The following is a 15,436-nucleotide window of genomic DNA, read 5'->3' on the forward strand; positions in this document are numbered from 1 at the left end:
AACCATATCGCTTTTGTTTCTGGTTCTGATATTGTCATATTTTAGTTAAGGGATTCAGACATCATAATTGTGTGGTTGTTGAATGTCCCAACAGTGGAAAACACCTTGAGAAATGGGCTTCGGAAGTTTGAGAACTCCGTAAATGCAAAAGGGAATCAGATCTGTGTGACTGCAAACCTTCGTTCAGGCTGTTTCTCTTCCCAATGGAATTGAAAAATAGCGAAAAGTGAAGGCGATGGGCAGTATTGATCTACAGGAAGGACCAAAAAGGTAACCTTTGGCTGCCTAAGAAAACATCCCAAGTTTGCATCCAACATTTTGTCTGTGGAGTGCCATCAAAGCAAAATCCCATTTGTTAAGCGAGAGGAACAGAAGACAAACAGGCTGAGCTCGCACTTTCTTGTTCGATTTTACAGCAACATCACATCTTGATCGCTTTGTGGTGGAAGGTGTTTCTTGGCGAACAGCTGTTGTATTTCGCTTTGGCACTGACTTTTTAAATTCGTAAGCAAGGTTCAGCGAGGGATCGGGATTTTGCTTTGCTTCTTGTGTATCAATACTGCCCATCGTCTTCACCTTTCCCTATTTTTCAATTCCATTGGGAAGGGAAACATGGAGGTTTGCAGTCACACCGATCTGCAGTTATGGAGTTCGCAAACTTCCGAAACCCGTTTCTCGAGCCGTTTTCCACTGCTGGGACATTCAACAACCACACAATTACGATGTCTGAATCCCATAACTAAAATATGACAATATCAGAACCAGAAACAAAAGCGATATGGTTCAAAAGACTTGAAAAGATTGGCTTTGACAATAGACGCATCCCACTGAGAAAACAAACATGGCAGTCTGATGCTCACGTTTTTCGGAGAATCCTTCCCAGTATGCATTGCGCAATGACCAGAAGTCCGAAATTTGTGATGCATGTATTGTTTGTTTATGTACATCAAACCAATACTGTATACTTTTCCAATCAAAAACAGTCTCTCTTTTTGGCCCCTATAGAATCCCCATGGACACATCACCACACTATATTTAGCCTTTATCATAGAATATTCATATGCATGTTTTAGATCCACTTGGGAAATCCAGTTACTTGAAGAGAGATAATGAGCTCACGTCTCAGAGGAGTGTGTCTTTATAATGTTCCATCTTCCCTTGTCAATGTCTGTGCTGTCTGTGTCACTGAGAAGAATCACTCTATTATTTAACCTTAGGCTGACATTTCAGATGGCAGTGGATTTCAAGATTTACTGCAGCATGACGTGGGCTGCACTTTCTGAATGTTAATTACCATAATCTGCAAAGATGGTATCACTGGCACTTGTATTTTTGTTTGGTTTGTAAGACTCGTAAACATTGATTCTTCTTGATATTTTGAGCCACTGCGTTTTGAGGCTAGGGTTTATTTTAGGATGGTTTTGTGCTTTACTAGATAGATAGATAGATAGATAGATAGATAGCCTATTATTATGTCCTATATATATACTGCAGATGATACAATGGCAGTTATATAGTATACAATATTTCGAAATGTCCTAAAATACACTATACTACACTAATGCAATGCGCTACAGGAATAGAATGGGCAGCAAAATAGGTTATCAACTTCAATCAATAGCTCCATTAAATGCACATTACATTTTCAAAAAGAAGCTTGTATCTAGTCTTATCAAAATGACTGTAATGATCAGGGCCAAGATTATATTGATTAGAAAATTACTCATGAGTTTCATTATTGTTTGATCAATGGTTCTACCCATAGTCACTCATAAATCTCATTACCAAATATTTAACTCTACCAATATTCAGGAGACAAAGTTCCACTTCAGTGCGACGCAGTGTGTTTGTAGTATTGTATGATTTTAGATTATTTAGTTTAACATATATTTATTTTCTTTATGACTGCTGTTAACCATAAATGAAATGATTTTGGAGGACAAGGCAGTACTAAAATTTCCTATTACTCCATATCCATTAAGATTAGGATTATTGTCTATGTTAGGTTAGTTTATTTGCCATTTGTAGTTAAAAACACATTGAAAAACATGTGCAAAAAGCTCAAAGTAACCCTATGTGGGGCTCTCCCTTCTTCTCAACAGTGACAATTAATAAACCTGTTAAAGGGCCCATCTCATGCAAAATCAACTTTTCAGAGCTTTCTGAAAGAGTGATGTGTGGGCCTTGTATATGTCACCGAAGTGGTTTTTAGATTGAGTCGGTGTTTTCTTTTACAAATTGCAGCGTATTTCTGCCACCCTCCCACGTGACAGCGAACTAAAGCCTGCTACAACGATGACGCAGCCAGCTACACCTATGATGCGTTTGACATAGCAGAAGGCGCTTCACACCCGTCCCCATCCTCCGCTCCACTGCCTCCGCCCAAACTCCACCCCGCCTCCACCCTTCATCGGCTGACAATTCCCACATGAACACCTAAACAAAAGCAACAGCATAAGCTAATTGTTATACACTGCAGTGTACATGATATAATAAGTTTATCTACTAGTGTTTATTAATACTTTACCAATCAGTAATGTTCAGCTGATGCCGACGTGGTGCTTGCGCTTTGTGCACCTCCAAGTCTGATAAGGCTGAACGCGCTGTATCGCCATGATGAATAAAAGTTTATTCCTACTGCTATCAGGGTGCACACCTGTCTCCCCCTCCCTCCCTGAGATGGACAGAGGAAGGGCTCACTCAGAGCCTATGTCACATTTGGAGGGTGGAGCCTGTGCTTTCTCAGGATGGGTGGGGGGATGAGCAATCGCTGGTCTTTCAAAGCTCCTGGTCTGTGACTGCCTCCCACAAATCAGATTTCATAACTATTGTGTAATGGATGTTCCAAAACTCAAATTGTGCTTGTATATGTGCATAAGATACAATGTGAAAAGAGTTATTTTGCATGAGATGGGCCCTTTAATGTGATTCTGAAATACCTGGCTGCAGGCACACTCTGTCTTCATCCAAATCTGTTTTTCTCTATTTAGATATTTTTTGGCCTGGAATGTTCCTCAGTATGGCATTCTTTGCACCTGTTTTTGCATCTATTCAATTGCAGTCGTTTCACTGCTGAAAAGTGCTCTTAAGTCTAACCAGTGACATTTGTGTGAGAGGTGAAAATGAGTCTTGCTGGGGGCCATAGTCTTCAGTTTGAGTGACTATATCTGACTTCACACCTATTCAGTCCATAGTCACTCTAAATGATCCTCTACCTCTGCTCCCCGAGGACCTCTCCCCTGTCTGTCCCTCTCTATCTGTCCCCCAGCCCCCCAGTGGCCGTATCAGGACTATAGAGGCGATTACATCATGTAGGTCGTGTGACAGCCGCCCACAGCACTGAGAGAGAGAAAGAGAGATTGAGAGAGATGGCGGAGAGAGAGGTGAGGCAAGAGAAGGGAGGAAAGAGAGAGGTGAGGGGAGAAAGATGAGAGAGAGAGGCAAGGAGAAGCTGAGAAAAGATTGAGGGAGAGAGAGAGCTACTGCCATGATTAAGCTGTCAGCCATTCTACCCCCTCCATTTACCATTAATATTTAAGGCGCGGGGTGAGCTGCCCAGGGGAGGTGTGCAGATCTTGGGAGCTAAAATAGTTTAAATCCCCTCTTCTACCTGCAAGCGGCAACAGGAAGTCAATCGGTTGCATATTAGACACAGCCCGGTATCAGCGGCACACAGGAGCCCTACATACAGAGATGCACAGTCAGGACACAGCTGTCAATCACAAACCAATGGCATCTCTCAATAATCACCCATGCACCTATACTGCCTCCATGTCATTACAGGTTGATGAGCGAGGTGGAAATGTAGCTGGTCACATGGTACAGAGAAACTGTAAATAAAAAACTTTCACCTGTTTGTCCACAGGCAAAAGTCTATTACCAAAGTTAGAATGAGAAATTATTTGTACATTGTTTTGGGTATAACTTGTTTCTTTGGGCAAAAATTCCTTTTCTCATTACCATCATTTCAACCTTGCTTTTTTGTTGCAGTTGCTATATTTTAGTTTGTATTTTAGTCAGAGGTGGGGACTTGCAAGTCTTGACTTGGACTCAAGTCAGACTATTTTTAGGACTTGAGACTTGACTTGATAAAATGGACTAAGGGACTCAACTTGGACTTGAAGGTCACTGACTTGGGACTTGACTCGGACTTTTAAATCTGAATTCTCTCTGTTCTGACTATAATGATTCATCTAAGATCTTGTCAAGACATTTAAAAAGGAAACATTTGCATTTCTACTACTCTTATATACTCTATAAATCAGGGGTCTCCAACCTTTTTCCTCAGGTGAGCTACCTTTACAAAATGAATATTCAAGAAAGCTACTAATTTTAGCTGTCGCAGGAAATAAAGTACACATACGAGCCATGGGGAAGACTTAGATGGGGTACAGTTGGATAAAACATAGAACATAAACCATTATTTATTTATGAGTGCACAAAGTCAGGCATCAAAATGATAGATTAACAATAATAATAGGCATTTAATTCATCAAATCTGAGTTATTCAGGACAATACATGTAATTCAGAAATCCCTTGGCAAGCTACTTGAAAGGGGTTGGAGAGCCACTGGTAGCTCCCGAGCTACAGGTGGGAGGCCCCTGCTATAAATACTCATCTATAAATATACTATGACTTTTTAAGTACAATTTAGTTTAAAATTCATATAAATTGCAAAAATTTAAGCTCTATTTGGTACTTTGGTTTAAAGACTTGAAATGACTTGAAGCTCAAAGCAGACGACTTGGACTTGACTTGGACTTATGGACCAGTGCTTCGAGACTCAACTGGACTTGCCTGAATTTGACTTGGGACTTGACTTGGACTTGAGGTCAAAGACTTGAGACTTAATTGAGACTTGCAAAATGATCACTTGGTCCCACCTCTGATTTTAGTACTTGTGATGTTTTGACCAGCCAGTCCCTTCTACATTCTGTCGAAATTCAAAAGGGACTGGAACTGGACCATAGAGCCTGAAAATCCTCCGTCCAAACTTTAGATGATCCAACCACAGCCGCTAATTCGTAGCACATGTCCCTCAAATGCCAACAACACCTCCTCTGGAAAATTCTTGTAACATTCATAACAAAATATGTCACTTCTTTTACCTGAAATAAGTAATAGTTTGGTGCTTCCATTGTTGATTCTATAAAAAATTGCACGATGTCTCAGTCAGACTGTACATTTTTTCTCCTTTTTTATGTGTAACCTTGGCAGTCAGGGATTTTTGTGATGTTATGTGACTCTGACACTTATTAATGCACAACAACACCTGTGTGTGTGTGTGTGTGTGTGTGTGTGTGTGTGTGTGTGTGTACCCAGTATTTGCCATTTCAGTAAGAATGCTCAGTTTAATAGTGTAATTATTCAGGTCTGGTTTTGCAGAAAGAGTACGATGGTATCTCAAAATTAAACAAAGGTAATTATTTTACTAAAAATTTTCCACCACTGCAATATGATTAATTGCTGCTAATGGTATGTCATATTTTTATCACCACTTGCAGCTTTTCAGAATGCAAAAATAAGTGTGCTGTTTCTAATATGGTGAATAGATGAATTCTAACTTATCTCTATGCATTGGGGTAATATTGCATGGCTCATAAAAATAGCAACAAATCCACTAACATTAATTAAACTCCCACTGTCAATGTAAAATTACAAAATATAATTGTCTCGAAACATATTCTCATTACAAGCTTTTAATTTAATTATTTCAACAGACACCCTGCATTAGCCCACCATGCATGCGGCGTTTATCTCCATATTATATTAAGTCAGATTTTACTGTCGCTTTGGCTACTATCACAGTTTATTAGCCACGCTGAGCTCCTGAATCCTTGCTATGGGCTCACTTATACGCGATTAGCACTGCTTACCTGGGAATAGTTTTAATTAAAGTGAAAATTACATGCAAAAGACGGAGGCGCTTCAATCAATTAATTACTGTCTTCCCCATGACCGGATTGCCTGCAGAGAGATCACATGTTAAGGCACTTTGAAGTCCATCACTGCTCTCCACGCAAGCTCAGGTCAGTTTAAAAAAAAACAAAAAACAAACATTGGATTGGATTTGGCCTCGAGAAGATGTAAAGGTTTGTATGTTTGCTAATGACGTTCAGAGTGGGGGAATGTTATGAAGATGCAAATGTGTTGACTTGTTGCAGCACAGACTCATTAATTTTGTATACATTGAACTGGCATTGATTGTTTTTCAAGGGCTTCGACCGGAAATAACACCAGACAGAGGTAACTAACGCACAGGAGAGGCTGACATTTAAAGATGGTTTTGGTTTTCTAAAAGATGTATTATATAGTTATAGGTTTGCAGATTAGCAAGGGTGTTATGGGAAAAATGTTACCTTTACAATTATTATTTTTTTTTACCTGCACCCACCTTTGTGTAAGTATATCGGAAGAAAATGTAAAAAGCTTAATAAAAAAAAAAGCAAAGTAAAAGTAAATATTAGTCAGGGATCTTGAATAAATAATATATCAGATAATTAGATCTTTACCCTTACCCTATCTGAAAAAATACCTCTCATAGATCCAAAAAAAACCTTGCAACATCAGCAGGAAACATAAATTTCCCAAACTTCTCCTTGTAACTAAATGCAAAAGTAACTGATTGGTTATTTATATCCATTTATCCCTTGTTCAGTTATCCAGTGTCAGCAACTAAGGCACATATTTGCTGTGATCATTTCTTTCCCCTAAAATATATTAATCATTTTTTCTCTTAAAGGCACTGCACCAGATTTTTACTGTCTTAAAAATGTGAAAAACAAAATTATTCCATTTTAAACAGTTTGTTGTGGTTTAACATTTTTCCTCATTTACCTTATGAATTCCATACAGTGAGTTTATAAGCACTTTTTACAACTTTCTGAAACCACAACAGACTTGTGTTGTATGTAACGGTAACAACAATTGGCATGCTAACATACACTTCCTGCATTATAAATAGATGCAGGCTGCACACAGTGGACCTATTTTCACCCCAAGAGCTTCCTATACAATGTGTCTTGCCCCAGTACAGATCTTTTGCTCAAATACATTAGAAAAATCCGATACAGGGTCTTAAAATACAATCTTTTCATCTAATTACTCTCGTGTTTGAATAGTGATGAAGTACGCTGTAAGAGAAACCGAGAGAATGGATGCCACCACAATAAAAGCTGAACTCAGAGAGGCCCGGCACTCAAATATGCATGAGTCATTTCCCAGCGGTGCCCGAGGAGAGCACAGGCTTATTTATTAAATTACACCAAACAGGCTTTAAGGGATTAAGAATGCCTAATGTGGGCTTTTGTCTTCACACCATGATTCTATAACAGAAGGCCGTGACAGTAGGTTACACCACAAAGACTGACGCTTGTCCATTATGAAGCAAGACAAGGGAATAATCCTGTTTTTATCTATTGTCAGGGATTGAGGGGAGCCTGTGAGTCAGACCTAGTGGGACATGATTGGTTATGTAAGGGGCAGGCCAAATATTAGAGTGTGGATCCCAGACGCTCACGCTCTGCTCAGGGCCAGACATTAGTTTCTGTGTGTGTCTCTGTGCAAAGCTGTGATGTCTTTATTTAATCATGCATTATGAAACTCTCAGCTTGGAGCCAATATATCATTCATTTTCATTCACTTGCTCGCTGCTGCTTTGGGCCTTAGACAGGAACCAGAACCCAGGGGTGGAAGAAGTACTTGATTTTGTTACTTGAAGGTGCTTAGCATAACTTTTTTGGTAGAAGGTCCGCCACCTGCTTGAATCCATCTAGATGTTGTTTTTTCCTGGAATGTTCTACAATAGTGGCATTTAGGTTAACTATCTCCATGGAGACAAGCAAGCTACATCACCAGGCCAAAGTCAGATCTGTGGAGAAGACAAGGCCTACTCATGGGAATAATACATTTTTTGTGGCAGTATTGAGAACACACTTTATTAAATACAATCAATATTTGTTTAATGTCATATTCTGGAACATCCCAGGCAAAACAGGAACATTACCATAGAAACAGGCAGAAAAGTAGAAAAGTTACACAGTGCACCTTTAAGTAAAAGTAAAGATACCAGGGTAAAAAATACCTAAGTAAAAGTATCACATGAAAAAATCCATGATGCGTCCTAGGACCTGGCGTTCACATATGGACATATATGTCCAACACTTTTTGGGTTGTTCAGGCACTTTATACATTTACATACATTTTTGCAGATCATTAGTCAATTGTGACTTTATTATGTTCCATCAGAATAATTAAAACATAAAATAAATGTTTTATTTATCATATGTGGACATATTTTTTCTCAGAAACTACATCATGTAAAAATATAATTCTTTGTCTTTGCACTCATCAGGTCCCAATCAGCCCAAATAAGAAAGAGAAATTAATAAAGTGTGCCATGTAAGAGTTCGGGTCCTAGGAGGTTAAGTAAAAATGTTAAAGTACCCATTTAAAATGTACTTAAAGAATAAAAAGTAAAAAGTATTTTTGCACACACATCTGTAAAGTACAGATGCTTACATTTTTATTTACTTAAGTACAGTACTTTACTACTTCTACTTTGTTATGTTCCACCACTGGCACAAACTGATTAATTGCATATAGTAGATTCAAATATGCCAAATTAGGGTTAGACTTTTGTGGTCTGTTTAAGATGCCTCAAACAGGTTACATGACAGTTGGTGAGATGTTTATGCTCTTCCTTTTAGAAACAGAGCTCCATAGTTAAATAGTCTTGTCTTGTACTACGCACACTGTGCATTTTAACTAGCACACCTATATTGCATTAATATTCGGTTCATTTCAGTCATTTAATGTAAATATATAGCTTTGAAGAGAATTTTCTTTGCAACTGCTATAACGCTGGTCACAAGACTTATGGTTCTATAAAAAGAAATTACATTAGCACATATAATATGGGTACATTAAGAAATATAAAAATTTAAGCAGTAGAGTTGTACCTTTGCTGAGAGATAATATAGAGTTTAATTCAATTTGTGAGACTTTTTATTTATCATTGTGTAAGGCTGGGAGGTACAGTGGATGATTCATACAGTAGATTCATACCGTAATTTATGTTGCTGTCTCTAATAGATGTGCAATATTATGGCTCCGTTGAGGTTATGCATGGGTAAGTTTTATATTACCACATTTATTCCATACAGATATAGCAATACGCATAATATACTGTAATCTACATTCTTCTGCAGAACATTAAATGAAGATGTTTTACATATTACCAGAATAATAAACATAAATAAGTCAAGTAGGCAGTAAATGTAACCATAATTATCCTTTTTGTGAGGTGGATTATTATATGACCACTGTAAAAGAGAATAAAACTGATTATTTCAGCACCTTGATGTAATGGGTAAGTGCTTTTTTCCTTAAAAGTTGATGTGTTAGAACAGAAGCTAAAAGAACCCATTATAATAGCTACATGATTAGATCAGGATGTCTTCAAAACCAGAGCTTAGCTTAGTTCCTTCTGTTTCCATTGATGTATAGAGCTATTTTATTAGACATTAACATCCATTAACTTTCCTGGTGCACCGTAGATCTGCTTGTCTCCATTGAGATGATATTACTTTAACTGGAATGTTTCACACTATAGCATTACACTTGTCTCAATGGAAACAACTAGGCACCACCAGACCAAGTTACAGGGCAGATCTGTGGAGAGGCGACTAGAGTTGGACCGATGTTTTGTTTTTTTCATGGCTGATAACGATTGCTTAGAATCAATCAAAACCAATGGCCGATAAGCTCTGTCGACATTTTTGGGTCGATATATATTATTTTCAGCCCATTTATATAATTTTAATTTATGAAATACTCACCTCAAGTTTCTTTTTATCACAAACCTTCAAGGGGGCTATTCAGTCACATTTTGAGCAGTTTTCTATTTGCAACTGTTCGAATAAAGATTTGTGTGTACTCTTTAGGCAACAGGTCACCCAAAACAAATTATTGGCCTGTGCTGGAGATTTAAGTCCAATAGCCAATTCAATAAAAAGTGCAAATATCAGCCTGGAATATAGGACTATTTCTAGTGGCGACCAGGTGCATGTTTTTCAATCACTTAGAACACCTGTAGCTGAACACATGTCAGATATGTTAAACTCTTACATTCCAGGCAAAAACAATAACTCCATAATAATCTCCTTGACTACTAGGTGACATATCCTTCGTTAGAAAAGTTACATAATTCATGTTTGCATATGTCTGAAAGAATGATACAGTAGTAATTTGGTTTCCTTTGCAAAAATTGCATCCACTAACAAAGATATTGAAGAAAAACATGAGAGAATTTGCACACTCTCTCAAGCCTCTATAGTAATCCATAATCTTTTCTTTGCAATATTTATCCACAGTAATTGATTGCACAAACCCCCAACCTAAAGGCTTATCTGACAGCACTTGTTCCATCCTTAATACTATTAGCCGTGAGAGTGGGACTTGAGCAACAGTGAGGGGCAAAAGTCTCTCTGTCCTTCACAGTGCAGATAGGGAGCGCTGGAGTGATGGCCCACAGTGCAGCTTTAGACAGTGTAATCCCAAATCACAATTTCATCTGCAGGGCATGGGATTTGACTCAATCATGTTTGGGGGTTTATTGGTTTTCTTAGGTATAATTGTACTGTCATATCATCACAAACAGGAGGATTTTGTTACATGTTTTAATATATTTTCTACACGTTCAGTAAAAGTTAGAGATGTAAAAGTGTAGTTTCAAGTTAAGTCTTAAAACTTGGTGAAATGCTTTTAGTAACTATAGTATTTATAGGAGTAGTAAGTCTACACTATAGTGCATACTGACACATAACTTTCTATTATCAATGAATTTCACAGTGATGAAAAATATAACAGTTGCCATAGAAATTAACAGTTAAAAACAAAATATTTTATCTTGTGAATGGTCATGAATGGAGAAAAATCCCGCACACCGTCTGACTTGCACATTGTGAATTTTATGAGAACATCAACTTCATTTCAGCGCTAGCCATTTGCCTAATGAACAATTTGCAAGTAAGACGGTGTATGGGATTTTTCTCTGTTCATGATCTTGGGCTGCTCCCTCTCTTCCAACGCACCCATTTCAAGAAAGTGATGTGCGAAGTTCTCATTCTTTTATATCTTGTGAATGGTCTAAAGTCCTCAAAATGGGTCCTATAACATGAAATTAAACCCCTGAATAGAAGTCATTTTGATAACTTTTGATAACTTTAAAGTCTATTTAGCTTTGAGTAGTTAAGTATGGAAACTCTGGAAGCTGTCCTAATTTTATTACTCTAATTCCTGTGGATAAGTAGGACAGAGTAAGAGAAAGTTTGATTTCTTTTATATGTTAGACTGAAGTGCCTCAGTGATATCCAACAGTGCAGCTCAAAAATAAGATTCCTGCTTCCCTCCATATCTTAAAGCGGTGTCCGTAATATAAAAAGGTATGATGATTCTGCTCTCTGGTGTTCATCTTGGGGACCCCTGCCATAACCGGGCTTAAGCAGTACTGGGGGAATCCTTCTAATTGGCTTGTTTCTTGTCAGGGACACGCCAAGGCCGATACCCAGCGCACTCCCTCCCGGCATCTCGCTGACAGCAGAACATATCCTGACAGCTTTTTTGGGCTAACCCGCTCCGTGCCAGGAATATGAGGGAGAGTTAAAGAATGGAGGGAATAGCGGAGAGGAGAGGGGCGTGCATGTAGATGGAGAGATAGCATCACGGGAAGCTAAGTGCGAGGAGGTTATTAGCAGCAGGGCGACCGCAAGAGCAGAATATATGAATAAAATAAGCCATGGCGACCGAGGAGGATAGAATAGACCTTGTTTGCACTGGATAGAAAACAGATTTGGGTTTTAGACAGGGATGTGAAAAGGGATTGAAATTCAGCAGTTGCATTTGGAGGTAGCAGACAGTAAATAATATGGACTTAGCAACAGACTACAGGGGTTTGAGGTTACAGGTTCAATTGGGACAGGCACCTGCATTCTTTGTAAGGGTACTTTCACACTTGTCCTGATTTGGTTCAGGTTTTGAGCCAAGATTAGTCCTGATGTAGACCTGTTCAAGTCCTTGTTTAGTGCTGGTCTGTATGATTTTTTATTTCTGAATTCTAAATCAATTTTATACATTAAGATGTTGTTTACTTTTCATGTCTGTGGTTGACCAATAATTTCTTTAGTCAACTTCAGCTATTTGATTTAAGTTATGGGGCCAAAGTTATTGGAATTCAACTGCTGCATTCGGAGCTATACAGACAGCAAATAATATTGACATATCCGGGGAATAGTGGGTGTTTTGTTGTCATTTTTGTCCTAGTTGCCTCCTCTGCGCAGAAACATTCCAAACCTTGTTCAGTCCCAGGCTGTGATTTGTCCTTGAGAAAAGTGCGACGTGTGGGAGAACTTGTGTTAAAAATAAGACGGGGTCACAAACTTTTCACAGGTCACTGAGTCTGACTGTTAGTACTTCTACTGCTCTGGATTTAGATAAGCGCATTAGGGAGCTCACTGTGGACTGTCTTTGATATACTCTGGTCAGACACAGCATTATGACCAGTGACTGACGATCTTAACAGCACACATTATTTCATTATCATGTCGCTTTATCAATCTTTTTTAGACAACAGAATTGAACTTATAACACCAAAAATGTAGTTTCTGTTACCATGCAGTCTTAGTTCTAACAGGTCAAGACTGTCCTAAAACAGGTCAAAAAGTTGTTCTATTAGATTTAGTTTTAGTATCTGTTACTGACCTTTATTTAACTAGGATAGTTCAGCTGAGATTCTCTTTTTCAGAGAAGTTCAGGCCCCAGAGAGGAGCCTATTGTATGTGTTTTAGTGATAGGAGAAACCTACGCAGACACGTGGAGAATGTGCAGACTCCACACAGGAAGAATCAAACCCATTGTTGGCATTTTTGTGACAACCCTGTTGTCATGGCACCAGCGAAACTTCAGTGGGCTCTATCATGGAACCATCTAATGCACCAATGAACGGAAACATTATATTATCATATAAGATATGGGTTAACATTTCTTGCCCAAGAGCACACACACAGTTGTTGGAGTATGGAATCAACCCACTGTATCAGCATGGGACATGTTAGACAGCATTTATTTACCAAATATGATTGAAACAGAACAGAGTATTTGTGATTAATCTATTTTACAGTGATTTAATATTAGATTAATAATTAAATATTTGTCAGGGTCAAAACATGCCCAAAACTACAGCTCTTGATGTGAAGTTCCTGGTCTGAAGAGACATTTTCTGAAATTGTCCAAGGAACTAACAATAGCCATGTTAAGGTTTTGATTTGAGCTAATATACACCAAAAAAACTCTAGTTCAGAGACAAACAAGACTTAAATCAGTGAAAGTTAATATTACACAATCGAATTTCATGTCTCATACATATTGATTGTAAAATGTGCCCAGATGATCACTGCTGAAACCTTTTCTACACTCCTGGATGAATGAAGGATTACAGCGTCTCTAGTAATAACTACTCAGAAAACAAATGTTGTAAACCGTGTGACATGGGGGACCAGGACAATATCCAAAGTTCCTGTATTGCATCAGAGAGAAATTAGCTCAGTTGAAGCAGGTTGTGGTCTTTTCCATTTCACCTCTCCTGATCATCGCTCAAAACCACAAACAGTGATGACAAGTGATTAATGTAGCCACAGCAAAGGTCAATATGAGATGGAGTAAGTATTTTCTGTACAACTCATCAGTCAGACATCTTTGAGAGGAGAGCTTTTCAAACTCTTATTGTGATTCAACAGCTCTCCATGATAAGAGAGTTCAAGTATCAGCATTTTTGCTTTTTCCTGGGATTCTGACAGTCCTTAAGTGGGTGGGCTCAACACATTGGAAATTAGAAATAGACATTACGATTTGTCACTTGAGAGCTGTGACGAACTATAATTGCTTGTTAGAAACTTTAAACTAATGGGGTGAATAGAAATGTGGTTTTAAATTTGGAACAAGATGTCAGGTAGTGTTGAGAGACTGTTTAAAAGCCACAAAACTTTTTCGTGTTAATTATTGTTAGGTACATGGATCCACGAGTCAAATGATCAACTTAAAAGTCTCACACATTTGTTTTCACTTTTTTCTTATAACACAACCTATCCATGTGTTTGGAATTGGGGCATTACAGTATAATACCTCTCCGGGTGGGTGGAGAGTCCCTGCCTCAAGTGGAGGAGTTCAAGTATCTCGGGGTCTTGTTCACTAGTGAGGGGAGGACAGAGCGTGACATTGACAGGCTGATCGGTGCAGCGTCTGCAGTGATGTGGTCGCTGTATCGGACCGCTGTGGTAACGAGGGAGCTGAGTTGAAAGGCAAAGCTCTCAATTTACCGTCAATGTACGTTCCTACCCTCACTTGTGGTCATGAGCTCTGGGTAATGACCGAAAGGACGAGATCGTGGATACAAGTGGCCGAAATGAGTTTCCTCCACAGGGTGGCTGGGCACTCCCTTAGAGATAGGGTGAAGAGCTCAGTCACATATGAGGAGCTCAGAGTAGAGCCACTGCTCCTCCACATTTAGAGGAGCCAGATGAGGTGGCTCGAGCATCTGATCTGGATCCCTCCTGGACGCCTCCCTTGGGAGTTGTTCCGGGCACGTCCCACCGGGAGGAGGCCCCGGGGAAGACTGAGGACACGCTGGAGGGACTATATCTCTCGACTGGCCTGGGTACACCTCGGGGTCCACCCGGAGGAGCTGGAGGACGTGTCTGGGGTGAAGGAAGGCTGGGAGTCCCTGCTTAAACTGCTGACCCCACGACCCAGCTCCGGTTAAGGGGAAGAAAATGGATGGATTTTATAGTATCTGTTCTTTACTTAAATCAATTTTACACTGGTTATTGTTTTACTTTTATTTACTTTATACTCCTGCATTTTTGAACTGGACTGAAAAGTGAAAGTAATTTTCATGATCGTTTGAAACGTGCTAAAAGGACAGAGGGGTTTATTTTTAAATTGTAGTCTGAGCACAAACATAGAAATAAAAACAACTAGGAAAAACTATAGATTCAATTGTTTCTGTCGAACAAAATTCAGTACAACTCTTTATCAGAATCACTACATCACTACACACCTTATAAGACCTCAAAGTCTGTGTGAAATACTTTTACTTTTTACTCTTTAGTTACATTTTAAAACAGTTTTCATGTGATACTTTTACTTTTTTTGAGTATTTGCTTGCTCCAACATCTGCACTTTTACTTAAGTATTCGTATCAACACTGTTCCTAAAGTTTCTGATTTTTCTCACACTGTGACTGGTCAAATCTGCCTGGCACTCACTTATATCATGACAGGGGCTTGGGACCTCTTATGGCTGAAATTATTGTACTAATAGTTTATAATTAAATAGAAATTACAGCTTATCATAACACACTTTAATTGTGTGCAGTTATGT

General features: G+C 38.7%; 1 protein-coding gene across 1 annotated transcript in view; it reads left to right on the top strand.

The window, feature by feature from the left end:
- Positions 1-15,436, top strand: part of LOC110156043 (ephrin type-A receptor 6-like) — a 186,121-nt gene that overhangs the window by 550 nt on the left and 170,135 nt on the right. The gene's annotated exons all lie outside the window — the stretch shown is intronic.

This window comes from Boleophthalmus pectinirostris, unplaced genomic scaffold (assembly GCF_026225935.1).
Source record: "Boleophthalmus pectinirostris isolate CB_2022bp ecotype Guang Dong unplaced genomic scaffold, ASM2622593v1 HiC_scaffold_1, whole genome shotgun sequence".
Classification (NCBI taxonomy): domain Eukaryota; kingdom Metazoa; phylum Chordata; class Actinopteri; order Gobiiformes; family Gobiidae; genus Boleophthalmus; species Boleophthalmus pectinirostris.